The following is a 27,192-nucleotide window of genomic DNA, read 5'->3' on the forward strand; positions in this document are numbered from 1 at the left end:
AGTGCTGGGTGGTTAAGGTGAACATGCATGGGTCCGAATCCCATACTCGTTGATGTAATCTTCATCTCCAGATTTGAAAATCTTAATTATCTTTTTCAGCCCAAGTAGTGAATATTTAAAGCATTATCTGTTCAAGAAAGCTGTTATCAAACTTTTTTAACAGGCTTAGATGTGTGGAAGTATTTCAATCTGGCAAAGGAAAACGCACTGTTGTCATTTGACATGCTTGATGCCATCCTACATTGGGTGACATCTTCTTCCTTTTGAACACTTACACATAACAGATTTAGAATCTCTTCATTGCACTATCTTAGGGATATGAGAAAGGCAAGTTTGACTTTAGTCTTCTTACTATGAAAGTTACAATTACGGAAATAAACCTCCATACTGAGACTATGAAAAGAAGGCACTGCTGAGATTTGAACTCAGAATCTCCTGTTTACAAGACAGGCGCTTTAACCCACTAAGCCACAGCACCACTTTGCCTCATGATAATAAAAAAAGCAGCTTCCAGTAGAGTGGCCCTCACATCATATCCTTCAGTGTCCTCTAATGTCTAGAGACAGACTAATGAAAATTCATTCTGTGGTAAACCATTTTTTAGGGCTTCAATAGTGACACAAAATATAATCTTTATTAAATTACTGGTATTAAAACCCTGAGCTTTGGTTCATTTCTGATACAGCTTGAGCTAGTCTAACTCTTGACATTATCCACTGTCGGAGATAGGATAAGGCCCACTTTGCCAGGAGCTGATACACAAACTTTAGTGAAATTGCACAGACTTGTCAAATTCCTCATCAGATCACATTACCTAGCTTCAGTCTCTTCCTGTAGACGAAGTGCTGGGTGGTTAAGGTGAACATGCATGGGTCCGAATCCCATACTCGTTGATGTAATCTTCATCTCCAGATTTGAAAATCTTAATTATCTTTTTCAGCCCAAGTAGTGAATATTTAAAGCATTATCTGTTCAAGAAAGCTGTTATCAAACTTTTTTAACAGGGTTAGATGTGTGGAAGTATTTCAATCTGGCAAAGGAAAACGCACTGTTGTCATTTAACATGCTTGATGCCATCCTACATTGGGTGACATCTTCTTCCTTTTGAACACTTATACATAACAGATTTAGAATCTCTTCATTGCACTATCTTAGGGATATGAGAAAGGCAAGTTTGACTTTAGTCTTCTTACTATGAAAGTTACAATTACGGAAATAAACCTCCATACTGAGACTATGAAAAGAAGGCACTGCTGAGATTTGAACTCAGAATCTCCTGTTTACAAGACAGGCGCTTTAACCCACTAAGCCACAGCATCACTTTACCTCATGATAATAAAAAAATCAGCTTCCAGTAGAGTGGCCCTCACATCATATCCTTCAGTGTCCTCTAATGTCTAGAGACAGACTAATGAAAATTAATTCTGTGGTAAACCATTTTTTAGGGCTTCAATAGTGACAAAATATAATCTTTATTAAATTACTTGTATTAAAACCCTGAGCTTTGGTTCATTTCTGATACAGCTTGAGCTAGTCTAACTCTTGACATTATCCACTGTCGGAGATGGGATAAGGCCCACTTTGCCAGAAGCTGATACACAAACTTTAGTGAAATTGCACAGACTTGTCAAATTCCTCATCAGATCACATTACCTAGCTTCAGTATCTTCCTGTAGACGAAGTGCTGGGTGGTTAAGGTGAACATGCATGGGTCCGAATCCCATACTCGTTGATGTAATCTTCATCTCCAGATTTGAAAATCTTAATTATCTTTTTCAGCCCAAGTAGTGAATATTTAAAGCATTATCTGTTCAAGAAAGCTGTTATCAAACTTTTTTAACAGGGTTAGATGTGTGGAAGTATTTCAATCTGGCAAAGGAAAACGCACTGTTGTCATTTGACATGCTTGATGCCATCCTACATTGGGTGACATCTTCTTCCTTTTGAACACTTATACATAACAGATTTAGAATCTCTTCATTGCACTATCTTAAAGATATGAAAAAGGCAAGTTTGACTTTAGTCTTCTTACTATGGAAGTCCCAGTTAAGGAAATAAACTGCCATACTGAGACTATGAAAAGAAGGCAGTGCTGAGATGAAAACTCGGGATCTCCTGTTTACGAAACAGGCGCTTTAACCCACTAAGCCACAGCACCACTTTGCCTCATGATAATAAAAAAAGCAGCTTCCAGTAGAGTGGCCCTCACACCATGTCCTTCAGTGTCCTCTAATGTCTAGAGACAGACTAATGAAAATTCATTCTGTGGTAAACCATTTTTTAGGGCTTCAATAGTGACACAAAATATAATCTTTATTAAATTACTGGTATTAAAACCCTGAGCTTTGGTTCATTTCTGATACAGTTTGAGCTAGTCTAACTCTTGACATTATCCACTGTCGGAGATGAGATAAGGCACACTTTGCCAGAAGCTGATACACAAACTTTAGTGAAATTGCACAGACTTGTCAAATTCCTCATCAGATCACATTACCTAGCTTCAGTCTTTTCCTGTAGACGAGGTGCTGAGAGGTTAAGGTGAACATGCATGGGTATGAATCCCATACTCAATGTAATCTTCATCTCCAGATTTGAAAATCTTAATTATCTTTTTCAGCCCAAGTAGTGAATATTTAAAGCTTTATCTGTTCAAGAAAGCTGTTATCAAACTTTTTTAACAGGGTTAGAAGTATTGAAGTATTTCAATCTGGCAAAGGAAAATGCACTGATGTCATTTGACATGCTTGATGCCATCCTACATTGGGTGACATCTTCTTCCTTTTGAACACTTATACATAACAGATTTAGAATCTCTTCATAGCACTATCTTAGGGATATGAGAAAGGCAAGTTTGACTTTAGTCTTCTTACTATGAAAGTTACAGTTAAGGAAATAAACCTCCATACTGAGACTATGAAAAGAAGGCACTGCTGAGATTTGAACTCAGGATCTCCTGTTTACGAGACAGGCGCTTTAACCCACTAAGCCACAGCACCACTTTGCCTCATGATAATAAAAAAAGCAGCTTTCAGTAGAGTGGCCCTCACACCATGTCCTTCAGTGTCCTCTTATGTCTAGAGACAGACTAATGAAAATTCATTCTGTGGTAAACCATTTTTTAGGGCTTCAATAGTGACACAAAATATAATCTTTATTAAATTACTGGTATTAAAACCCTGAGCTTTGGTTCATTTCTGATACAGTTTGAGCTAGTCTAACTCTTGACATTATCCACTGTCGGAGATGAGATAAGGCACACTTTGCCAGAAGCTGATACACAAACTTTAGTGAAATTGCACAGACTTGTCAAATTCCTCATCAGATCACATTACCTAGCTTCAGTCTTTTCCTGTAGACGAGGTGCTGAGAGGTTAAGATGAACTTGCATGGGTATGAATCCAATACTCGATGTAATCTTCATCTCCAGATTTGAAAATCTTAATTATCTTTTTTAGCCCAAGTAGTGAATATTTAAAGCATTATCTGTTCAAGAAAGCTGTTATCAAACTTTTTTAACAGGGTTAGATGTGTGGAAGTATTTCAATCTGGCAAAGGAAAACGCACTGTTGTCATTTGACATGCTTGATGCCATCCTACATTGGGTGACATCTTCTTCCTTTTGAACACTTATACATAACAGATTTAGAATCTCTTCATTGCACTATCTTAAAGATATGAAAAAGGCAAGTTTGACTTTAGTCTTCTTACTATGGAAGTCCCAGTTAAGGAAATAAACTGCCATACTGAGACTATGAAAAGAAGGCAGTGCTGCGATGTAAACTCAGGATCTCCTGTTTACAAGACAGGCGCTTTAACCCACTAAGCCACAGCACCACTTTGACTCATGATAATAAAAAAAGCAGCTTCCAGTAGAGTGGCCCTCACACCATGTTCTTCAGTGTCCTCTAATGTCTAGAGACAGACTAATGAAAATTCATTCTGTGGTAAACCATTTTTTAGGGCTTCAATAGTGACACAAAATATAATCTTTATTAAATTACTGGTATTAAAACCCTGAGCTTTGGTTCATTTCTGATACAGCTTGAGCTAGTCTAACTCTTGACATTATCCACTGTCGGAGATGGGATAAGGCCCACTTTGCCAGAAGCTGATACACAAACTTTAGTGAAATTGCACAGACTTGTCAAATTCCTCATCAGATCACATTACCTAGCTTCAGTCTCTTCCTGTAGACGAAGTGCTGGGTGGTTAAGGTGAACATGCATGGGTCCGAATCCCATACTCGTTGATGTAATCTTCATCTCCAGATTTGAAAATCTTAATTATCTTTTTCAGCCCAAGTAGTGAATATTTAAAGCATGATCTGTTCAAGAAAGCTGTTATCAAACTTTTTTAACAGGGTTAGATGTGTGGAAGTATTTCAATCTGGCAAAGGAAAATGCACAGTTGTCATTTGACATGCTTGATGCCATCCTACATTGGGTGACATCTTCTTCCTTTTGAACACTTATACATAACAGATTTAGAATCTCTTCATTGCACTATCTTAAAGATATGAAAAAGGCAAGTTTGACTTTAGTCTTCTTACTATGGAAGTCCCAGTTAAGGAAATAAACTGCCATACTGAGACTATGAAAAGAAGGCAGTGCTGCGATGTAAACTCAGGATCTCCTGTTTACAAAACAGGCGCTTTAACCCACTAAGCCACAGCACCACTTTGCCTCATGATAATAAAAAAAGCAGCTTCCAGTAGAGTGGCCCTCACACCATGTCCTTCAGTGTCCTCTAATGTCTAGAGACAGACTAATGAAAATTCATTCTGTGGTAAACCATTTTTTAGGGCTTCAATAGTGACACAAAATATAATCTTTATTAAATTACTGGTATTAAAACCCTGAGCTTTGGTTCATTTCTGATACAGTTTGAGCTAGTCTAACTCTTGACATTATCCACTGTCGGAGATGAGATAAGGCACACTTTGCCAGAAGCTGATACACAAACTTTAGTGAAATTGCACAGACTTGTCAAATTCCTCATCAGATCACATTACCTAGCTTCAGTCTTTTCCTGTAGACGAGGTGCTGAGAGGTTAAGGTGAACATGCATGGGTATGAATCCCATACTCGATGTAATCTTCATCTCCAGATTTGAAAATCTTAATTATCTTTTTCAGCCCAAGTAGTGAATATTTAAAGCATTATCTGTTCAAGAAAGCTGTTATCAAACTTTTTTAACAAGGTTAGATGTGTGGAAGTATTTCAATCTGGCAAAGGAAAACACACTGTTGTCATTTGACATGCTTGATGCCATCCTACATTGGGTGACATCTTCTTCCTTTTGAACACTTATACATAACAGATTTAGAATCTCTTCATAGCACTATCTTAGGGATATGAGAAAGGCAAGTTTGACTTTAGTCTTCTTACTATGAAAGTTACAGTTAAGGAAATAAACCTCCATACTGAGACTATGAAAAGAAGGCACTGCTGAGATTTGAACTCAGGATCTCCTGTTTACGAGACAGGCGCTTTAACCCACTAAGCCACAGCACCACTTTGCCTCATGATAATAAAAAAAGCAGCTTCCAGTAGAGTGGCCCTCACACCATGTCCTTCAGTGTCCTCTTATGTCTAGAGACAGACTAATGAAAATTCATTCTGTGGTAAACCATTTTTTAGGGCTTCAATAGTGACACAAAATATAATCTTTATTAAATTACTGGTATTAAAACCCTGAGCTTTGGTTCATTTCTGATACAGCTTGAGCTAGTCTAACTCTTGACATTATCCACTGTCGGAGATGGGATAAGGCCCACTTTGCCAGAAGCTGATACACAAACTTTAGTGAAATTGCACAGACTTGTCAAATTCCTCATCAGATCACATTACCTAGCTTCAGTCTCTTCCTGTAGACGAAGTGCTGGGTGGTTAAGGTGAACATGCATGGGTCCGAATCCCATACTCGTTGATGTAATCTTCATCTCCAGATTTGAAAATCTTAATTATCTTTTTCAGCCCAAGTAGTGAATATTTAAAGCATGATCTGTTCAAGAAAGCTGTTATCAAACTTTTTTAACAGGGTTAGATGTGTGGAAGTATTTCAATCTGGCAAAGGAAAACGCACAGTTGTCATTTGACATGCTTGATGCCATCCTACATTGGGTGACATCTTCTTCCTTTTGAACACTTATACATAACAGATTTAGAATCTCTTCATTGCACTATCTTAAAGATATGAAAAAGGCAAGTTTGACTTTAGTCTTCTTACTATGGAAGTCCCAGTTAAGGAAATAAACTGCCATACTGAGACTATGAAAAGAAGGCAGTGCTGCGATGTAAACTCAGGATCTCCTGTTTACAAAACAGGCGCTTTAACCCACTAAGCCACAGCACCACTTTGCCTCATGATAATAAAAAAAGCAGCTTCCAGTAGAGTGGCCCTCACACCATGTCCTTCAGTGTCCTCTAATGTCTAGAGACAGACTAATGAAAATTCATTCTGTGGTAAACCATTTTTTAGGGCTTCAATAGTGACACAAAATATAATCTTTATTAAATTACTGGTATTAAAACCCTGAGCTTTGGTTCATTTCTGATACAGTTTGAGCTAGTCTAACTCTTGACATTATCCACTGTCGGAGATGAGATAAGGCACACTTTGCCAGAAGCTGATACACAAACTTTAGTGAAATTGCACAGACTTGTCAAATTCCTCATCAGATCACATTACCTAGCTTCAGTCTTTTCCTGTAGACGAGGTGCTGAGAGGTTAAGGTGAACATGCATGGGTATGAATCCCATACTCGATGTAATCTTCATCTCCAGATTTGAAAATCTTAATTATCTTTTTCAGCCCAAGTAGTGAATATTTAAAGCATTATCTGTTCAAGAAAGCTGTTATCAAACTTTTTTAACAAGGTTAGATGTGTGGAAGTATTTCAATCTGGCAAAGGAAAACACACTGTTGTCATTTGACATGCTTGATGCCATCCTACATTGGGTGACATCTTCTTCCTTTTGAACACTTATACATAACAGATTTAGAATCTCTTCATAGCACTATCTTAGGGATATGAGAAAGGCAAGTTTGACTTTAGTCTTCTTACTATGAAAGTTACAGTTAAGGAAATAAACCTCCATACTGAGACTATGAAAAGAAGGCACTGCTGAGATTTGAACTCAGGATCTCCTGTTTACGAGACAGGCGCTTTAACCCACTAAGCCACAGCACCACTTTGCCTCATGATAATAAAAAAAGCAGCTTCCAGTAGAGTGGCCCTCACACCATGTCCTTCAGTGTCCTCTTATGTCTAGAGACAGACTAATGAAAATTCATTCTGTGGTAAACCATTTTTTAGGGCTTCAATAGTGACACAAAATATAATCTTTATTAAATTACTGGTATTAAAACCCTGAGCTTTGGTTCATTTCTGATACAGCTTGAGCTAGTCTAACTCTTGACATTATCCACTGTCGGAGATGGGATAAGGCCCACTTTGCCAGAAGCTGATACACAAACTTTAGTGAAATTGCACAGACTTGTCAAATTCCTCATCAGATCACATTACCTAGCTTCAGTCTCTTCCTGTAGACGAAGTGCTGGGTGGTTAAGGTGAACATGCATGGGTCCGAATCCCATACTCGTTGATGTAATCTTCATCTCCAGATTTGAAAATCTTAATTATCTTTTTCAGCCCAAGTAGTGAATATTTAAAGCATTATCTGTTCAAGAAAGCTGTTATCAAACTTTTTTAACAGGGTTAGATGTGTGGAAGTATTTCAATCTGGCAAAGGAAAACACACTGTTGTCATTTGACATGCTTGATGCCATCCTACATTGGGTGACATCTTCTTCCTTTTGAACACTTATACATAACAGATTTAGAATCTCTTCATTGCACTATCTTAGGGATATGAGAAAGGCAAGTTTGACTTTAGTCTTCTTACTATGAAAGTTACAATTACGGAAATAAACCTCCATACTGAGACTATGAAAAGAAGGCACTGCTGAGATTTGAACTCAGGATCTCCTGTTTACAAGACAGGCGCTTTAACCCACTAAACCACAGCACCACTTTGCCTCATGATAATAAAAAAAGCAGCTTCCAGTAGAGTGGCCCTCACACCATGTCCTTCAGTGTCCTCTAATGTCTATAGACAGACTAATGAAAATTCATTCTGTGGTAAACCATTTTTTAGGGCTTCAATAGTGACACAAAATATAATCTTTATTAAATTACTGGTATTAAAACCCTGAGCTTTGGTTCATTTCTGATACAGCTTGAGCTAGTCTAACTCTTGACATTATCCACTGTCGGAGATGGGATAAGGCCCACTTTGCCAGAAGCTGATACACAAACTTTAGTGAAATTGCACATACTTCTCAAATTCCTCATCAGATCACATTACCTAGCTTCAGTCTTTTCCTGTAGACGAGGTGCTGAGAGGTTAAGGTGAACATGCATGGGTATGAATCCCATACTCGATGTAATCTTCATCTCCAGATTTGAAAATCTTAATTATCTTTTTCAGCCCAAGTGGTGAATATTTAAAGCATTATCTGTTCAAGAAAGCTGTTATCAAACTTTTTTAACAGGGTTAGATGTGTGGAAGTATTTCAATCTGGCAAAGGAAAATGCACTGATGTCATTTGACATGCTTTATGCCATCCTACATTGGGTGACATCTTCTTCCTTTTGAACACTTATACATAACAGATTTAGAATCTCTTCATTGCACTATCTTAAAGATATGAAAAAGGCAAGTTTGACTTTAGTCTTCTTACTATGGAAGTCCCAGTTAAGGAAATAAACTGCCATACTGAGACTATGAAAAGAAGGCAGTGCTGCGATGTAAACTCAGGATCTCCTGTTTACAAAACAGGCGCTTTAACCCACTAAGCCACAGCACCACTTTGCCTCATGATAATAAAAAAAGCAGCTTCCAGTAGAGTGGCCCTCACACCATGTCCTTCAGTGTCCTCTAATGTCTAGAGACAGACTAATGAAAATTCATTCTGTGGTAAACCATTTTTTAGGGCTTCAATAGTGACACAAAATATAATCTTTATTAAATTACTGGTATTAAAACCCTGAGCTTTGGTTCATTTCTGATACAGTTTGAGCTAGTCTAACTCTTGACATTATCCACTGTCGGAGATGAGATAAGGCACACTTTGCCAGAAGCTGATACACAAACTTTAGTGAAATTGCACAGACTTGTCAAATTCCTCATCAGATCACATTACCTAGCTTCAGTCTTTTCCTGTAGACGAGGTGCTGAGAGGTTAAGGTGAACATGCATGGGTATGAATCCCATACTCGATGTAATCTTCATCTCCAGATTTGAAAATCTTAATTATCTTTTTCAGCCCAAGTAGTGAATATTTAAAGCATTATCTGTTCAAGAAAGCTGTTATCAAACTTTTTTAACAAGGTTAGATGTGTGGAAGTATTTCAATCTGGCAAAGGAAAACACACTGTTGTCATTTGACATGCTTGATGCCATCCTACATTGGGTGACATCTTCTTCCTTTTGAACACTTATACATAACAGATTTAGAATCTCTTCATAGCACTATCTTAGGGATATGAGAAAGGCAAGTTTGACTTTAGTCTTCTTACTATGAAAGTTACAGTTAAGGAAATAAACCTCCATACTGAGACTATGAAAAGAAGGCACTGCTGAGATTTGAACTCAGGATCTCCTGTTTACGAGACAGGCGCTTTAACCCACTAAGCCACAGCACCACTTTGCCTCATGATAATAAAAAAAGCAGCTTCCAGTAGAGTGGCCCTCACACCATGTCCTTCAGTGTCCTCTTATGTCTAGAGACAGACTAATGAAAATTCATTCTGTGGTAAACCATTTTTTAGGGCTTCAATAGTGACACAAAATATAATCTTTATTAAATTACTGGTATTAAAACCCTGAGCTTTGGTTCATTTCTGATACAGCTTGAGCTAGTCTAACTCTTGACATTATCCACTGTCGGAGATGGGATAAGGCCCACTTTGCCAGAAGCTGATACACAAACTTTAGTGAAATTGCACAGACTTGTCAAATTCCTCATCAGATCACATTACCTAGCTTCAGTCTCTTCCTGTAGACGAAGTGCTGGGTGGTTAAGGTGAACATGCATGGGTCCGAATCCCATACTCGTTGATGTAATCTTCATCTCCAGATTTGAAAATCTTAATTATCTTTTTCAGCCCAAGTAGTGAATATTTAAAGCATTATCTGTTCAAGAAAGCTGTTATCAAACTTTTTTAACAGGGTTAGATGTGTGGAAGTATTTCAATCTGGCAAAGGAAAACACACTGTTGTCATTTGACATGCTTGATGCCATCCTACATTGGGTGACATCTTCTTCCTTTTGAACACTTATACATAACAGATTTAGAATCTCTTCATTGCACTATCTTAGGGATATGAGAAAGGCAAGTTTGACTTTAGTCTTCTTACTATGAAAGTTACAATTACGGAAATAAACCTCCATACTGAGACTATGAAAAGAAGGCACTGCTGAGATTTGAACTCAGGATCTCCTGTTTACAAGACAGGCGCTTTAACCCACTAAGCCACAGCACCACTTTGCCTCATGATAATAAAAAAAGCAGCTTCCAGTAGAGTGGCCCTCACACCATGTCCTTCAGTGTCCTCTAATGTCTAGAGACAGACTAATGAAAATTCATTCTGTGGTAAACCATTTTTTAGGGCTTCAATAGTGACACAAAATATAATCTTTATTAAATTACTGGTATTAAAACCCTGAGCTTTGGTTCATTTCTGATACAGCTTGAGCTAGTCTAACTCTTGACATTATCCACTGTCGGAGATGGGATAAGGCCCACTTTGCCAGAAGCTGATACACAAACTTTAGTGAAATTGCACATACTTCTCAAATTCCTCATCAGATCACATTACCTAGCTTCAGTCTTTTCCTGTAGACGAGGTGCTGAGAGGTTAAGGTGAACATGCATGGGTATGAATCCCATACTCGATGTAATCTTCATCTCCAGATTTGAAAATCTTAATTATCTTTTTCAGCCCAAGTGGTGAATATTTAAAGCATTATCTGTTCAAGAAAGCTGTTATCAAACTTTTTTAACAGGGTTAGATGTGTGGAAGTATTTCAATCTGGCAATGGAAAATGCACTGATGTCATTTGACATGCTTGATGCCATCCTACATTGGGTGACATCTTCTTCCTTTTGAACACTTATACATAACAGATTTAGAATCTCTTCATAGCACTATCTTAGGGATATGAGAAAGGCAAGTTTGACTTTAGTCTTCTTACTATGAAAGTTACAGTTAAGGAAATAAACCTCCATACTGAGACTATGAAAAGAAGGCACTGCTGAGATTTGAACTCAGGATCTCCTGTTTACGAGACAGGCGCTTTAACCCACTAAGCCACAGCACCACTTTGCCTCATGATAATAAAAAAAGCAGCTTCCAGTAGAGTGGCCCTCACACCATGTCCTTCAGTGTCCTCTTATGTCTAGAGACAGACTAATGAAAATTCATTCTGTGGTAAACCATTTTTTAGGGCTTCAATAGTGACACAAAATATAATCTTTATTAAATTACTGGTATTAAAACCCTGAGCTTTGGTTCATTTCTGATACAGCTTGAGCTAGTCTAACTCTTGACATTATCCACTGTCGGAGATGGGATAAGGCCCACTTTGCCAGAAGCTGATACACAAACTTTAGTGAAATTGCACAGACTTGTCAAATTCCTCATCAGATCACATTACCTAGCTTCAGTCTCTTCCTGTAGACGAAGTGCTGGGTGGTTAAGGTGAACATGCATGGGTCCGAATCCCATACTCGTTGATGTAATCTTCATCTCCAGATTTGAAAATCTTAATTATCTTTTTCAGCCCAAGTAGTGAATATTTAAAGCATTATCTGTTCAAGAAAGCTGTTATCAAACTTTTTTAACAGGGTTAGATGTGTGGAAGTATTTCAATCTGGCAAAGGAAAACACACTGTTGTCATTTGACATGCTTGATGCCATCCTACATTGGGTGACATCTTCTTCCTTTTGAACACTTATACATAACAGATTTAGAATCTCTTCATTGCACTATCTTAGGGATATGAGAAAGGCAAGTTTGACTTTAGTCTTCTTACTATGAAAGTTACAATTACGGAAATAAACCTCCATACTGAGACTATGAAAAGAAGGCACTGCTGAGATTTGAACTCAGGATCTCCTGTTTACAAGACAGGCGCTTTAACCCACTAAACCACAGCACCACTTTGCCTCATGATAATAAAAAAAGCAGCTTCCAGTAGAGTGGCCCTCACACCATGTCCTTCAGTGTCCTCTAATGTCTATAGACAGACTAATGAAAATTCATTCTGTGGTAAACCATTTTTTAGGGCTTCAATAGTGACACAAAATATAATCTTTATTAAATTACTGGTATTAAAACCCTGAGCTTTGGTTCATTTCTGATACAGCTTGAGCTAGTCTAACTCTTGACATTATCCACTGTCGGAGATGGGATAAGGCCCACTTTGCCAGAAGCTGATACACAAACTTTAGTGAAATTGCACATACTTCTCAAATTCCTCATCAGATCACATTACCTAGCTTCAGTCTTTTCCTGTAGACGAGGTGCTGAGAGGTTAAGGTGAACATGCATGGGTATGAATCCCATACTCGATGTAATCTTCATCTCCAGATTTGAAAATCTTAATTATCTTTTTCAGCCCAAGTGGTGAATATTTAAAGCATTATCTGTTCAAGAAAGCTGTTATCAAACTTTTTTAACAGGGTTAGATGTGTGGAAGTATTTCAATCTGGCAAAGGAAAATGCACTGATGTCATTTGACATGCTTTATGCCATCCTACATTGGGTGACATCTTCTTCCTTTTGAACACTTATACATAACAGATTTAGAATCTCTTCATTGCACTATCTTAGGGATATGAGAAAGGCAAGTTTGACTTTAGTCTTCTTACTATGAAAGTTACAATTACGGAAATAAACCTCCATACTGAGACTATGAAAAGAAGGCACTGCTGAGATTTGAACTCAGGATCTCCTGTTTACAAGACAGGCGCTTTAACCCACTAAGCCACAGCACCACTTTGCCTCATGATAATAAAAAAAGCAGCTTCCAGTAGAGTGGCCCTCACACCATGTCCTTCAGTGTCCTCTAATGTCTAGAGACAGACTAATGAAAATTCATTCTGTGGTAAACCATTTTTTAGGGCTTCAATAGTGACACAAAATATAATCTTTATTAAATTACTGGTATTAAAACCCTGAGCTTTGGTTCATTTCTGATACAGCTTGAGCTAGTCTAACTCTTGACATTATCCACTGTCGGAGATGGGATAAGGCCCACTTTGCCAGAAGCTGATACACAAACTTTAGTGAAATTGCACATACTTCTCAAATTCCTCATCAGATCACATTACCTAGCTTCAGTCTTTTCCTGTAGACGAGGTGCTGAGAGGTTAAGGTGAACATGCATGGGTATGAATCCCATACTCGATGTAATCTTCATCTCCAGATTTGAAAATCTTAATTATCTTTTTCAGCCCAAGTGGTGAATATTTAAAGCATTATCTGTTCAAGAAAGCTGTTATCAAACTTTTTTAACAGGGTTAGATGTGTGGAAGTATTTCAATCTGGCAAAGGAAAATGCACTGATGTCATTTGACATGCTTGATGCCATCCTACATTGGGTGACATCTTCTTCCTTTTGAACACTTATACATAACAGATTTAGAATCTCTTCATAGCACTATCTTAGGGATATGAGAAAGGCAAGTTTGACTTTAGTCTTCTTACTATGAAAGTTACAGTTAAGGAAATAAACCTCCATACTGAGACTATGAAAAGAAGGCACTGCTGAGATTTGAACTCAGGATCTCCTGTTTACGAGAGAGGCGCTTTAACCCACTAAGCCACATTACCACTTTGCCTCATGATAATAAAAAAAGCAGCTTCCAGTAGAGTGGCCCTCACACCATGTCCTTCAGTGTCCTCTTATGTCTAGAGACAGACTAATGAAAATTCATTCTGTGGTAAACCATTTTTTAGGGCTTCAATAGTGACACAAAATATAATCTTTATTAAATTACTGGTATTAAAACCCTGAGCTTTGGTTCATTTCTGATACAGCTTGAGCTAGTCTAACTCTTGACATTATCCACTGTCGGAGATGGGATAAGGCCCACTTTGCCAGAAGCTGATACACAAACTTTAGTGAAATTGCACAGACTTGTCAAATTCCTCATCAGATCACATTACCTAGCTTCAGTCTCTTCCTGTAGACGAAGTGCTGGGTGGTTAAGGTGAACATGCATGGGTCCGAATCCCATACTCGTTGATGTAATCTTCATCTCCAGATTTGAAAATCTTAATTATCTTTTTCAGCCCAAGTAGTGAATATTTAAAGCATTATCTGTTCAAGAAAGCTGTTATCAAACTTTTTTAACAGGGTTAGATGTGTGGAAGTATTTCAATCTGGCAAAGGAAAACACACTGTTGTCATTTGACATGCTTGATGCCATCCTACATTGGGTGACATCTTCTTCCTTTTGAACACTTATACATAACAGATTTAGAATCTCTTCATAGCACTATCTTAGGGATATGAGAAAGGCAAGTTTGACTTTAGTCTTCTTACTATGAAAGTTACAATTACGGAAATAAACCTCCATACTGAGACTATGAAAAGAATGCACTGCTGAGATTTGAACTCAGGATCTCCTGTTTACAAAACAGGCGCTTTAACCCACTAAACCACAGCACCACTTTGCCTCATGATAATAAAAAAAGCAGCTTCCAGTAGAGTGGCCCTCACACCATGTCCTTCAGTGTCCTCTAATGTCTAGAGACAGACTAATGAAAATTCATTCTGTGGTAAACCATTTTTTAGGGCTTCAATAGTGACACAAAATATAATCTTTATTAAATTACTGGTATTAAAACCCTGAGCTTTGGTTCATTTCTGATACAGCTTGAGCTAGTCTAACTCTTGACATTATCCACTGTCGGAGATGGGATAAGGCCCACTTTGCCAGAAGCTGATACACAAACTTTAGTGAAATTGCACATACTTCTCAAATTCCTCATCAGATCACATTACCTAGCTTCAGTCTTTTCCTGTAGACGAGGTGCTGAGAGGTTAAGGTGAACATGCATGGGTATGAATCCCATACTCGATGTAATCTTCATCTCCAGATTTGAAAATCTTAATTATCTTTTTCAGCCCAAGTGGTGAATATTTAAAGCATTATCTGTTCAAGAAAGCTGTTATCAAACTTTTTTAACAGGGTTAGATGTGTGGAAGTATTTCAATCTGGCAAAGGAAAATGCACTGATGTCATTTGACATGCTTGATGCCATCCTACATTGGGTGACATCTTCTTCCTTTTGAACACTTATACATAACAGATTTAGAATCTCTTCATAGCACTATCTTAGGGATATGAGAAAGGCAAGTTTGACTTTAGTCTTCTTACTATGAAAGTTACAGTTAAGGAAATAAACCTCCATACTGAGACTATGAAAAGAAGGCACTGCTGAGATTTGAACTCAGGATCTCCTGTTTACAAGACAGGCGCTTCAACCCACTAAGCCACAGCACCACTTTGCCTCATGATAATAAAAAAAGCAGCTTCCAGTAGAGTGGCCCTCACACCATGTCCTTCAGTGTCCTCTTATGTCTAGAGACAGACTAATGAAAATTCATTCTGTGGTAAACCATTTTTTAGGGCTTCAATAGTGACACAAAATATAATCTTTATTAAATTACTGGTATTAAAACCCTGAGCTTTGGTTCATTTCTGATACAGTTTGAGCTAGTCTAACTCTTGACATTATCCACTGTCGGAGATGGGATAAGGCCCACTTTGCCAGAAGCTGATACACAAACTTTAGTGAAATTGCACAGACTTGTCAAATTCCTCATCAGATCACATTACCTAGCTTCAGTCTCTTCCTGTAGAAGAAGTGCTGGGTGGTTAAGGTGAACATGCATGGGTCCGAATCCCATACTCGTTGATGTAATCTTCATCTCCAGATTTGAAAATCTTAATTATCTTTTTCAGCCCAAGTGGTGAATATTTAAAGCATTATCTGTTCAAGAAAGCTGTTATCAAACTTTTTTAACAGGGTTAGATGTGTGGAAGTATTTCAATCTGGCAAAGGAAAACGCACTGTTGTCATTTGACATGCTTGATGCCATCCTACATTGGGTGACATCTTCTTCCTTTTGAACACTTATACATAACAGATTTAGAATCTCTTCATTGCACTATCTTAGGGATATGAGAAAGGCAAGTTTGACTTTAGTCTTCTTACTATGAAAGTTACAATTACGGAAATAAACCTCCATACTGAGACTATGAAAAGAAGGCACTGCTGAGATTTGAACTCAGGATCTCCTGTTTACAAGACAGGCGCTTTAACCCACTAAGGCACAGCACCACTTTGCCTCATGATAATAAAAAAAGCAGCTTCCAGTAGAGTGGCCCTCACATCATATCCTTCAGTGTCCTCTAATGTCTAGAGACAGACTAATGAAAATTCATTCTGTGGTAAACCATTTTTTAGGGCTTCAATAGTGACACAAAATATAATCTTTATTAAATTACTGGTATTAAAACCCTGAGCTTTGGTTCATTTCTGATACAGCTTGAGCTAGTCTAACTCTTGACATTATCCACTGTCGGAGATGGGATAAGGCCCACTTTGCCAGAAGCTGATACACAAACTTTAGTGAAATTGCACAGACTTGTCAAATTCCTCATCAGATCACATTACCTAGCTTCAGTCTCTTCCTGTAGACGAAGTGCTGGGTGGTTAAGGTGAACATGCATGGGTCCGAATCCCATACTCGTTGATGTAATCTTCATCTCCAGATTTGAAAATCTTAATTATCTTTTTCAGCCCAAGTAGTGAATATTTAAAGCATTATCTGTTCAAGAAAGCTGTTATCAAACTTTTTTAACAGGGTTAGATGTGTGGAAGTATTTCAATCTGGCAAAGGAAAACGCACTGTTGTCATTTGACATGCTTGATGCCATCCTACATTGGGTGACATCTTCTTCCTTTTGAACACTTATACATAACAGATTTAGAATCTCTTCATAGCACTATCTTAGGGATATGAGAAAGGCAAGTTTGACTTTAGTCTTCTTACTATGGAAGTCCCAGTTAAGGAAATAAACTGCCATACTGAGACTATGAAAAGAAGGCACTGCTGAGATTTGAACTCAGGATCTACTGTTTACAAGACAGGCGCTTTAACCCACTAAGCCACAGCACCACTTTGCCTCATGATAATAAAAAAAAGCAGCTTCCAGTAGAGTGGCCCTCACATCATATCCTTCAGTGTCCTCTAATGTCTAGAGACAGACTAATGAAAATTCATTCTGTGGTAAACCATTTTTTAGGGCTTCAATAGTGACACAAAATATAATCTTTATTAAATTACTGGTATTAAAACCCTGAGCTTTGGTTCATTTCTGATACAGCTTGAGCTAGTCTAACTCTTGACATTATCCACTGTCGGAGATGGGATAAGGCCCACTTTGCCAGAAGCTGATACACAAACTTTAGTGAAATTGCACATACTTCTCAAGTTCCTCATCAGATCACATTACCTAGCTTCAGTCTTTTCCTGTAGACGAGGTGCTGAGAGGTTAAGGTGAACATGCATGGGTATGAATCCCATACTCGATGTAATCTTCATCTCCAGATTTGAAAATCTTAATTATCTTTTTCAGCCCAAGTGGTGAATATTTAATGCATTATCTGTTCAAGAAAGCTGTTATCAAACTTTTTTAACAGGGTTAGATGTGTGGAAGTATTTCAATCTGGCAAAGGAAAATACACTGATGTCATTTGACATGCTTGATGCCATCCTACATTGGGTGACATCTTCTTCCTTTTGAACACTTATACATAACAGATTTAGAATCTCTTCATAGCACTATCTTAGGGATATGAGAAAGGCAAGTTTGACTTTAGTCTTCTTACTATGAAAGTTACAGTTAAGGAAATAAACCTCCATACTGAGACTATGAAAAGAAGGCACTGCTGAGATTTGAACTCAGGATCTCCTGTTTACGAGAGAGGCGCTTTAACCCACTAAGCCACATTACCACTTTGCCTCATGATAATAAAAAAAGCAGCTTCCAGTAGAGTGGCCCTCACACCATGTCCTTCAGTGTCCTCTTATGTCTAGAGACAGACTAATGAAAATTCATTCTGTGGTAAACCATTTTTTAGGGCTTCAATAGTGACACAAAATATAATCTTTATTAAATTACTGGTATTAAAACCCTGAGCTTTGGTTCATTTCTGATACAGCTTGAGCTAGTCTAACTCTTGACATTATCCACTGTCGGAGATGGGATAAGGCCCACTTTGCCAGAAGTTGATACACAAACTTTAGTGAAATTGCACAGACTTGTCAAATTCCTCATCAGATCACATTACCTAGCTTCAGTCTCTTCCTGTAGACGAAGTGCTGGGTGGTTAAGGTGAACATGCATGGGTCCGAATCCCATACTCGTTGATGTAATCTTCATCTCCAGATTTGAAAATCTTAATTATCTTTTTCAGCCCAAGTAGTGAATATTTAAAGCATTATCTGTTCAAGAAAGCTGTTATCAAACTTTTTTAACAGGGTTAGATGTGTGGAAGTATTTCAATCTGGCAAAGGAAAACACACTGTTGTCATTTGACATGCTTGATGCCATCCTACATTGGGTGACATCTTCTTCCTTTTGAACACTTATACATAACAGATTTAGAATCTCTTCATAGCACTATCTTAGGGATATGAGAAAGGCAAGTTTGACTTTAGTCTTCTTACTATGAAAGTTACAATTACGGAAATAAACCTCCATACTGAGACTATGAAAAGAATGCACTGCTGAGATTTGAACTCAGGATCTCCTGTTTACAAAACAGGCGCTTTAACCCACTAAACCACAGCACCACTTTGCCTCATGATAATAAAAAAAGCAGCTTCCAGTAGAGTGGCCCTCACACCATGTCCTTCAGTGTCCTCTAATGTCTAGAGACAGACTAATGAAAATTCATTCTGTGGTAAACCATTTTTTAGGGCTTCAATAGTGACACAAAATATAATCTTTATTAAATTACTGGTATTAAAACCCTGAGCTTTGGTTCATTTCTGATACAGTTTGAGCTAGTCTAACTCTTGACATTATCCACTGTCGGAGATGGGATAAGGCCCACTTTGCCAGAAGCTGATACACAAACTTTAGTGAAATTGCACAGACTTGTCAAATTCCTCATCAGATCACATTACCTAGCTTCAGTCTCTTCCTGTAGAAGAAGTGCTGGGTGGTTAAGGTGAACATGCATGGGTCCGAATCCCATACTCGTTGATGTAATCTTCATCTCCAGATTTGAAAATCTTAATTATCTTTTTCAGCCCAAGTGGTGAATATTTAAAGCATTATCTGTTCAAGAAAGCTGTTATCAAACTTTTTTAACAGGGTTAGATGTGTGGAAGTATTTCAATCTGGCAAAGGAAAACGCACTGTTGTCATTTGACATGCTTGATGCCATCCTACATTGGGTGACATCTTCTTCCTTTTGAACACTTATACATAACAGATTTAGAATCTCTTCATTGCACTATCTTAGGGATATGAGAAAGGCAAGTTTGACTTTAGTCTTCTTACTATGAAAGTTACAATTACGGAAATAAACCTCCATACTGAGACTATGAAAAGAAGGCACTGCTGAGATTTGAACTCAGGATCTCCTGTTTACAAGACAGGCGCTTTAACCCACTAAGGCACAGCACCACTTTGCCTCATGATAATAAAAAAAGCAGCTTCCAGTAGAGTGGCCCTCACATCATATCCTTCAGTGTCCTCTAATGTCTAGAGACAGACTAATGAAAATTCATTCTGTGGTAAACCATTTTTTAGGGCTTCAATAGTGACACAAAATATAATCTTTATTAAATTACTGGTATTAAAACCCTGAGCTTTGGTTCATTTCTGATACAGCTTGAGCTAGTCTAACTCTTGACATTATCCACTGTCGGAGATGGGATAAGGCCCACTTTGCCAGAAGCTGATACACAAACTTTAGTGAAATTGCACAGACTTGTCAAATTCCTCATCAGATCACATTACCTAGCTTCAGTCTCTTCCTGTAGACGAAGTGCTGGGTGGTTAAGGTGAACATGCATGGGTCCGAATCCCATACTCGTTGATGTAATCTTCATCTCCAGATTTGAAAATCTTAATTATCTTTTTCAGCCCAAGTAGTGAATATTTAAAGCATTATCTGTTCAAGAAAGCTGTTATCAAACTTTTTTAACAGGGTTAGATGTGTGGAAGTATTTCAATCTGGCAAAGGAAAACGCACTGTTGTCATTTGACATGCTTGATGCCATCCTACATTGGGTGACATCTTCTTCCTTTTGAACACTTATACATAACAGATTTAGAATCTCTTCATAGCACTATCTTAGGGATATGAGAAAGGCAAGTTTGACTTTAGTCTTCTTACTATGGAAGTCCCAGTTAAGGAAATAAACTGCCATACTGAGACTATGAAAAGAAGGCACTGCTGAGATTTGAACTCAGGATCTACTGTTTACAAGACAGGCGCTTTAACCCACTAAGCCACAGCACCACTTTGCCTCATGATAATAAAAAAAAGCAGCTTCCAGTAGAGTGGCCCTCACATCATATCCTTCAGTGTCCTCTAATGTCTAGAGACAGACTAATGAAAATTCATTCTGTGGTAAACCATTTTTTAGGGCTTCAATAGTGACACAAAATATAATCTTTATTAAATTACTGGTATTAAAACCCTGAGCTTTGGTTCATTTCTGATACAGCTTGAGCTAGTCTAACTCTTGACATTATCCACTGTCGGAGATGGGATAAGGCCCACTTTGCCAGAAGCTGATACACAAACTTTAGTGAAATTGCACATACTTCTCAAATTCCTCATCAGATCACATTACCTAGCTTCAGTCTTTTCCTGTAGACGAGGTGCTGAGAGGTTAAGGTGAACATGCATGGGTATGAATCCCATACTCGATGTAATCTTCATCTCCAGATTTGAAAATCTTAATTATCTTTTTCAGCCCAAGTGGTGAATATTTAATGCATTATCTGTTCAAGAAAGCTGTTATCAAACTTTTTTAACAGGGTTAGATGTGTGGAAGTATTTCAATCTGGCAAAGGAAAATGCACTGATGTCATTTGACATGCTTGATGCCATCCTACATTGGGTGACATCTTCTTCCTTTTGAACACTTATACATAACAGATTTAGAATCTCTTCATAGCACTATCTTAGGGATATGAGAAAGGCAAGTTTGACTTTAGTCTTCTTACTATGAAAGCTACAGTTAAGGAAATAAACCTCCATACTGAGACTATGAAAAGAAGGCACTGCTGAGATTTGAACTCAGGATCTACTGTTTACAAAACAGGCGCTTTAACCCACTAAACCACAGCACCACTTTGCCTCATGATAAAAAAAAAAGCAGCTTCCAGTAGAGTGGCCCTCACACCATGTCCTTCAGTGTCCTCTAATGTCTAGAGACAGACTAATGAAAATTCATTCTGTGGTAAACCATTTTTTAGGGCTTCAATAGTGACACAAAATATAATCTTTATTAAATTACTGGTATTAAAACCCTGAGCTTTGGTTCATTTCTGATACAGCTTGAGCTAGTCTAACTCTTGACATTATCCACTGTCGGAGATGGGATAAGGCCCACTTTGCCAGAAGCTGATACACAAACTTTAGTGAAATTGCACAGACTTGTCAAATTCCTCATCAGATCACATTACCTAGCTTCAGTCTTTTCCTGTAGACGAGGTGCTGAGAGGTTAAGGTGAACATGCATGGGTATGAATCCCATACTCGATGTAATCTTCATCTCCAGATTTGAAAATCTTAATTATCTTTTTCAGCCCAAGTGGTGAATATTTAAAGCATTATCTGTTCAAGAAAGCTGTTATCAAACTTTTTTAACAGGGTTAGATGTGTGGAAATATTTCAATCTGGCAAAAGAAAATGCACTGATGTCATTTGACATGCTTGATGCCATCCTACATTGGGTGACATCTTCTTCCTTTTGAACACTTATACATAACAGATTTAGAATCTCTTCATAGCACTATCTTAGGGATATGAGAAAGGCAAGTTTGACTTTAGTCTTCTTACTATGAAAGTTACAGTTAAGGAAATAAACCTCCATACTGAGACTATGAAAAGAAGGCACTGCTGAGATTTGAACTCAGGATCTCCTGTTTACAAGACAGGCGCTTCAACCCACTAAGCCACAGCACCACTTTGCCTCATGATAATAAAAAAAGCAGCTTCCAGTAGAGTGGCCCTCACACCATGTCCTTCAGTGTCCTCTTATGTCTAGAGACAGACTAATGAAAATTCATTCTGTGGTAAACCATTTTTTAGGGCTTCAATAGTGACACAAAATATAATCTTTATTAAATTACTGGTATTAAAACCCTGAGCTTTGGTTCATTTCTGATACAGTTTGAGCTAGTCTAACTCTTGACATTATCCACTGTCGGAGATGGGATAAGGCCCACTTTGCCAGAAGCTGATACACAAACTTTAGTGAAATTGCACAGACTTGTCAAATTCCTCATCAGATCACATTACCTAGCTTCAGTCTCTTCCTGTAGAAGAAGTGCTGGGTGGTTAAGGTGAACATGCATGGGTCCGAATCCCATACTCGTTGATGTAATCTTCATCTCCAGATTTGAAAATCTTAATTATCTTTTTCAGCCCAAGTGGTGAATATTTAAAGCATTATCTGTTCAAGAAAGCTGTTATCAAACTTTTTTAACAGGGTTAGATGTGTGGAAGTATTTCAATCTGGCAAAGGAAAACGCACTGTTGTCATTTGACATGCTTGATGCCATCCTACATTGGGTGACATCTTCTTCCTTTTGAACACTTATACATAACAGATTTAGAATCTCTTCATTGCACTATCTTAGGGATATGAGAAAGGCAAGTTTGACTTTAGTCTTCTTACTATGAAAGTTACAATTACGGAAATAAACCTCCATACTGAGACTATGAAAAGAAGGCACTGCTGAGATTTGAACTCAGGATCTCCTGTTTACAAGACAGGCGCTTTAACCCACTAAGGCACAGCACCACTTTGCCTCATGATAATAAAAAAAGCAGCTTCCAGTAGAGTGGCCCTCACATCATATCCTTCAGTGTCCTCTAATGTCTAGAGACAGACTAATGAAAATTCATTCTGTGGTAAACCATTTTTTAGGGCTTCAATAGTGACACAAAATATAATCTTTATTAAATTACTGGTATTAAAACCCTGAGCTTTGGTTCATTTCTGATACAGCTTGAGCTAGTCTAACTCTTGACATTATCCACTGTCGGAGATGGGATAAGGCCCACTTTGCCAGAAGCTGATACACAAACTTTAGTGAAATTGCACAGACTTGTCAAATTCCTCATCAGATCACATTACCTAGCTTCAGTCTCTTCCTGTAGACGAAGTGCTGGGTGGTTAAGGTGAACATGCATGGGTCCGAATCCCATACTCGTTGATGTAATCTTCATCTCCAGATTTGAAAATCTTAATTATCTTTTTCAGCCCAAGTAGTGAATATTTAAAGCATTATCTGTTCAAGAAAGCTGTTATCAAACTTTTTTAACAGGGTTAGATGTGTGGAAGTATTTCAATCTGGCAAAGGAAAACGCACTGTTGTCATTTGACATGCTTGATGCCATCCTACATTGGGTGACATCTTCTTCCTTTTGAACACTTATACATAACAGATTTAGAATCTCTTCATAGCACTATCTTAGGGATATGAGAAAGGCAAGTTTGACTTTAGTCTTCTTACTATGGAAGTCCCAGTTAAGGAAATAAACTGCCATACTGAGACTATGAAAAGAAGGCACTGCTGAGATTTGAACTCAGGATCTACTGTTTACAAGACAGGCGCTTTAACCCACTAAGCCACAGCACCACTTTGCCTCATGATAATAAAAAAAAGCAGCTTCCAGTAGAGTGGCCCTCACATCATATCCTTCAGTGTCCTCTAATGTCTAGAGACAGACTAATGAAAATTCATTCTGTGGTAAACCATTTTTTAGGGCTTCAATAGTGACACAAAATATAATCTTTATTAAATTACTGGTATTAAAACCCTGAGCTTTGGTTCATTTCTGATACAGCTTGAGCTAGTCTAACTCTTGACATTATCCACTGTCGGAGATGGGATAAGGCCCACTTTGCCAGAAGCTGATACACAAACTTTAGTGAAATTGCACATACTTCTCAAATTCCTCATCAGATCACATTACCTAGCTTCAGTCTTTTCCTGTAGACGAGGTGCTGAGAGGTTAAGGTGAACATGCATGGGTATGAATCCCATACTCGATGTAATCTTCATCTCCAGATTTGAAAATCTTAATTATCTTTTTCAGCCCAAGTGGTGAATATTTAATGCATTATCTGTTCAAGAAAGCTGTTATCAAACTTTTTTAACAGGGTTAGATGTGTGGAAGTATTTCAATCTGGCAAAGGAAAATGCACTGATGTCATTTGACATGCTTGATGCCATCCTACATTGGGTGACATCTTCTTCCTTTTGAACACTTATACATAACAGATTTAGAATCTCTTCATAGCACTATCTTAGGGATATGAGAAAGGCAAGTTAGACTTTAGTCTTCTTACTATGAAAGTTACAGTTAAGGAAATAAACCTCCATACTGAGACTATGAAAAGAAGGCACTGCTGAGATTTGAACTCAGGATCTCCTGTTTACGAGACAGGCGCTTTAACCCACTAAGCCACAGCACCACTTTGCCTCATGATAATAAAAAAAGCAGCTTCCAGTAGAGTGGCCCTCACATCATATCCTTCAGTGTCCTCTAATGTCTAGAGACAGACTAATGAAAATTCATTCTGTGGTAAACCATTTTTTAGGGCTTCAATAGTGACACAAAATATAATCTTTATTAAATTACTGGTATTAAAACCCTGAGCTTTGGTTCATTTCTGATACAGCTTGAGCTAGTCTAACTCTTGACATTATCCACTGTCGGAGATGGGATAAGGCCCACTTTGCCAGAAGCTGATACACAAACTTTAGTGAAATTGCACAGACTTGTCAAATTCCTCATCAGATCACATTACCTAGCTTCAGTCTCTTCCTGTAGACGAAGTGCTGGGTGGTTAAGGTTAACATGCATGGGTCCGAATCCCATACTCGTTGATGTAATCTTCATCTCCAGATTTGAAAATCTTAATTATCTTTTTCAGCCCAAGTAGTGAATATTTAAAGCATTATCTGTTCAAGAAAGCTGTTATCAAACTTTTTTAACAGGGTTAGATGTGTGGAAGTATTTCAATCTGGCAAAGGAAAACACACTGTTGTCATTTGACATGCTTGCTGCCATCCTACATTGGGTGACATCTTCTTCCTTTTGAACACTTTTACATAACAGATTTAGAATCTCTTCATTGCACTATCTTAGGGATATGAGAAAGGCAAGTTTGACTTTAGTCTTCTTACTATGAAAGTTACAATTACGGAAATAAACCTCCATACTGAGACTATGAAAAGAAGGCGCTGCTGAGATTTGAACTCAGGATCTCCTGTTTACAAGACAGGCGCTTTCACCCACTAAGCCACAGCACCACTTTGCCTCATGATAATAAAAAAAGCAGCTTCCAGTAGAGTGGCCCTCACACCATGTCCTTCAGTGTCCTCTAATGTCTAGAGACAGACTAATGAAAATTCATTCTGTGGTAAACCATTTTTTAGGGCTTCAATAGTGACACAAAATATAATCTTTATTAAATTACTGGTATTAAAACCCTGAGCTTTGGTTAATTTCTGATACAGCTTGAGCTAGTCTAACTCTTGACATTATCCACTGTCGGAGATGGGATAAGGCCCACTTTGCCAGAAGCTGATACACAAACTTTAGTGAAATTGCACATACTTCTCAAATTCCTCATCAGATCACATTACCTAGCTTCAGTCTTTTCCTGTAGACGAGGTGCTGAGAGGTTAAGGTGAACATGCATGGGTATGAATCCCATACTCGATGTAATCTTCATCTCCAGATTTGAAAATCTTAATTATCTTTTTCAGCCCAAGTGGTGAATATTTAAAGCATTATCTGTTCAAGAAAGCTGTTATCAAACTTTTTTAACAGGGTTAGTTGTGTGGAAGTATTTCAATCTGGCAAAGGAAAATGCACTGATGTCATTTGACATGCTTGATGCCATCCTACATTGGGTGACATCTTCTTCCTTTTGAACACTTATACATAACAGATTTAGAATCTCTTCATAGCACTATCTTAGGGATATGAGAAAGGCAAGTTTGACTTTAGTCTTCTTACTATGAAAGTTACAATTACGGAAATAAACCTCCATACTGAGACTATGAAAAGAAGGCACTGCTGAGATTTGAACTCAGGATCTCCTGTTTACAAGACAGGCGCTTTAACCCACTAAGCCACAGCACATGCTTGATGCCATCCTACATTGGGTGACATCTTCTTCCTTTTGAACATTTATACATAACAGATTTATAATCTCTTCATAGCACTATCTTAGGCCCCCTTCACACGTCCGTGAAAAACACGCACGTGTGTTACGGGCCGTTTTTCGGGTCCGTGTCCCGTTTTTGTGTCCGTTTTTATGGTCCGTGTGGCACCTGTGTGAATTGCGTATGCTAGCCGTGTTTGTGTGCAGAACGTCCGTGTGTGCGTGTGGAATTAACGTGTATGTGTACGTGTAATGTCCGTGTGTAATGTCCGTGTGTGTGATGCACAATGTCGTTTATAAATGTCGGCTGACAGCAGACAGAGTTGCGCGATGAGAATGAACTCGGGTGAACTTCACCCGACTTCATCCTCATACCACGGCTCTGTCTGTGTCGAGTACTGATTTGCGGTCACCTGTGAAGGATTCACCGGTGACCGCTAATCCCCCGATTGACTGAAGTTTCCCCCCCTCTCTCATACTCACCGATCCCCGGCGCAGCGCTGCACGACATTCACATGGCTGCGGCGGCTTTTACTATTTTGAAAAAGCCGGCCGCTCATTAAACAATCTCCTTTTCCCTGCTTTCCCCGCCCACCGGCGCCTATGATTGGTTACAGTGAGACACGCCCCCACGCTGAGTGACAGGTGTCACACTGCACCCAATC

The 27,192-nt window shown here is 38.3% G+C and overlaps 6 non-coding genes across 6 annotated transcripts; all 6 read right to left on the reverse strand.

Moving 5' to 3' along the window:
- Positions 1–2,922: 2,922 nt before the first annotated feature.
- TRNAT-CGU (transfer RNA threonine (anticodon CGU)) lies at positions 2,923–2,996 on the reverse strand. The gene has a single exon. It is a non-coding gene; the product is annotated as a tRNA-Thr (tRNA).
- A 2,443-nt stretch (positions 2,997–5,439) lies between these two features.
- TRNAT-CGU (transfer RNA threonine (anticodon CGU)) lies at positions 5,440–5,513 on the reverse strand. Its single transcript has one exon. It is a non-coding gene; the product is annotated as a tRNA-Thr (tRNA).
- Positions 5,514–7,118: 1,605 nt separating this feature from the next.
- TRNAT-CGU (transfer RNA threonine (anticodon CGU)) lies at positions 7,119–7,192 on the reverse strand. Its single transcript has one exon. It is a non-coding gene; the product is annotated as a tRNA-Thr (tRNA).
- Positions 7,193–9,635: 2,443 nt separating this feature from the next.
- TRNAT-CGU (transfer RNA threonine (anticodon CGU)) lies at positions 9,636–9,709 on the reverse strand. The gene has a single exon. It is a non-coding gene; the product is annotated as a tRNA-Thr (tRNA).
- Positions 9,710–11,314: 1,605 nt separating this feature from the next.
- Positions 11,315–11,388, reverse strand: TRNAT-CGU (transfer RNA threonine (anticodon CGU)). Its single transcript has one exon. It is a non-coding gene; the product is annotated as a tRNA-Thr (tRNA).
- A 13,364-nt stretch (positions 11,389–24,752) lies between these two features.
- Positions 24,753–24,826, reverse strand: TRNAT-CGU (transfer RNA threonine (anticodon CGU)). The gene has a single exon. It is a non-coding gene; the product is annotated as a tRNA-Thr (tRNA).
- Between the last annotated feature and the right edge of the window lie 2,366 nt (positions 24,827–27,192).

Source organism: Anomaloglossus baeobatrachus, chromosome 7 (assembly GCF_048569485.1).
Source record: "Anomaloglossus baeobatrachus isolate aAnoBae1 chromosome 7, aAnoBae1.hap1, whole genome shotgun sequence".
Classification (NCBI taxonomy): domain Eukaryota; kingdom Metazoa; phylum Chordata; class Amphibia; order Anura; family Aromobatidae; genus Anomaloglossus; species Anomaloglossus baeobatrachus.